The sequence below is a fragment of the Lampetra planeri genome, unplaced genomic scaffold (assembly GCF_965212315.1).
Source record: "Lampetra planeri unplaced genomic scaffold, kcLamPlan1.2.h2 scaffold_2146, whole genome shotgun sequence".
NCBI lineage: Eukaryota > Metazoa > Chordata > Hyperoartia > Petromyzontiformes > Petromyzontidae > Lampetra > Lampetra planeri.
In genome coordinates, this window is record NW_027614911.1 from 4660 (window position 1) to 7500 (window position 2841).

Below are 2841 nucleotides of genomic sequence, written 5' to 3' on the forward strand. Positions count from 1 at the left end.
ATCACGCTGAAAATTAAGCTCTTAAAATGCAGCACAGCGGCGCAGGAGAGACAAGAAAAAGAAAAAAAAAAGAAAGAAGAAGAAAGGATCATTAACCAGAGAAAAAGTAGTTGATGTAATTTAGGAGGAAAATGAGGTAAAACCAAGTTGGATCGTCTGCCGCCACGAGAAAAACACATCAGGATGCAGGCGGAGAACGAGCTCAATCAAAGCATTTTTCTTTAATACTCTCTATTTCATATTGTTTATTTGTGAGATTTCATGGGACTCTATCAGTTTTTATTAGCTTGGAGGTCACAAAATGGAATTATTTGTTATAATTAAGTCTTCTCAAACTAACTGGAGGATGACTAGTAATGAGTAAAGGAATTTAATAAATGTATTTTGTGGCCAATGAATTACACAAATATTAATGAGACAATCAGCTGCTGGCAGCATCTCACTCTGATGGAGATTAATCAGGGAGCGTTTTGCTTCCAGGAGCAGATATGTGGTTTATTCAAACGTCGTTGTGATGATGAGCCCGCTGACGTCCAGGTCACCTGTGGTCACTTTCATCCATCTCTTCATGTCTACGCTCGTTTATCTGATGAATTTAAATTATAGATTATTTTCATTGTCACTGAACATTTATGCAATTAGACTTGTCATAACAGCTAACTATATAAAGTGTAAACAGACACTTCTCTGTCACTGTGAAGTGAATAAGTATCATAGACAACATGTACTATTTCATCTGTGTGTATGTGTATGTGTGTATTAGCTAGATGTGTTTGTGTTTGATAGTGAGAGACATGTTTGTTTGTTTGGAGTTCATGAAAAATGCATAGAGGACGGCAACAACACCTCTCCTTGATTATATTGGTTTGTTGCTGTGTGTGTGTGTCTCACACACCTGATGTTACACACTCAATGTTTTGTTTCGGTAACACACACACACACACACACACACACACACACACACACACACACACACACACACACACACACACACACACACACACACACACACACACACACACACACACACACACACACACACACACACACACAGCTGGTTGAGGCTCCAGAACGAGAACTGAGAACAGGAAGTCAAGCTCAGGGGTCGTCAGCAAACTGTGAAGCTCACCAATTTCATTTCTTTACTTTTTCTTCCCTTCGTCTCTTTGGAGTCTTTAACCCTTGTGTGGTTTTCGGGTCATTTTGACCCGATTTAAAAAGTTAGTATGTCATAACTTTGGTTTTCTTCCATATAATTACCTGAAAATTGCATGGGTGCTTCCATACTATGCTCTTTTTAAGTAAATTGAACGATGACTATTTTTGTTAAATTATGAGTGTTTTATTTAAATTTGTCACACCTGTGATCCTCCCGTGTCAATTTGACCCGGCCACTTTTAGTGTTGCAGTGGGTCAAACTATTGCGCTTTCAAGCCCAATGAACACGCACACACACACCCCACCCCACCCACTCACTCACTCACACACCCACACCCACACCCACAAGCACACACACACACACACACACACACAAACACACACACACACACACACACAACTTCAAAGATACAGGTGTGTAAACATTATCTCATTGCAAGTTATGATCTACCCACATGAGGGTTCACACACACACACGCGCCACCACACCAACCCCCACACTCACACCCCAACCTCAAAGCTCACCTCAAACCTCAAAGATGTAAACAATATACATTTCACGTCTTTGATATGCCTTCACCCAATTGGGAACAAATGAACAGTAAACAACGAAAAAGAATTCTTGGGGCATTTCACATTTGATCTTGACAAGGCAAGATGAAGAGGACCTACACGGTTACACAGGCTTTGGACCTAATTTTCAGCCCTGTGGAGGAGGAAGAGAGAGATGAGGAAGAACCTGCAGAAGAAGAGGAGGAAGTGTCCGAGGAAGAGAACATCACTGAAAGTGATGAAGATTTTCCTACAACTGACGAATCGAGTGATGAAGAGGAGCCTGCTGAAATGGAAGATATTTTCCAGTCCAAAGATGGAAAAATCTGCTGGTCTTCCATTCCTCCAAGTGACCGGCGACGTATGTTGGGTGCAGAAAGGGAGAGGATCCCCCGAGGGCCAACAAGGTACGCTGTGTCTCGTGCTGATACCATAAAGTCGACATTTGAATTGTTCATGTCAGAGGAAATTCAAAAGATAGTGCTGGAAATGACCAACAAGGAGGGGCAGCGTGTGTATGGTGACAAGTGGAAGAACAAGGATAAGACAGATCTGCAGGGATATCTGGGTCTTTTGATCCTTGCTGGTGTTTATCGGTCCAGTAAGGAGGCTACATCCAGCCTGTGGCATGCTGAGTCTGGGAGGGCAATTTTTTGTGCTACCATGCCACTGAAGAAATTTCAGATCATCTCAAGAGTCATTCGTTTTGATGACCGTGACACTAGACCAGCACGTCGTGCCAGAGACAAACTAGCTGCCATCCGACAGGTGTGGGACAAGTGGGTCGATCGTCTGCAGCTGATGTACACTCCTGGCCCTGATGTGACTGTGGATGAGCGCCTGGTCCCATTCAGAGGGCGATGTGGCTTCAAGCAATACATGCCATGTAAACCAGGGAAGTATGGCATCAAAATCTGGGTGGCCTGCGATGCCCAGACCAGCTACGCCTGGAATATGCAGGTATACACAGGAAAACCTGCAGATGGTCAGCCTGAGAAAAACCAGGGACAGCGTGTGGTTCTCGAGATGACGGAGAGTCTCTAAGGACACACCATCACATGTGACAACTTTTTCACATCCTATGTGCTTGGCCAGGAGCTGCTCAAGAGGAAGATGGCCATGGTGGGAACT

General features: G+C 43.6%; 1 pseudogene; it reads left to right on the top strand.

Moving 5' to 3' along the window:
• The first annotated feature begins 1815 nt into the window (after window positions 1–1815).
• Window positions 1816–2841, top strand: part of LOC144740434 (uncharacterized) — a 7079-nt pseudogene continuing 6053 nt past the window's right edge.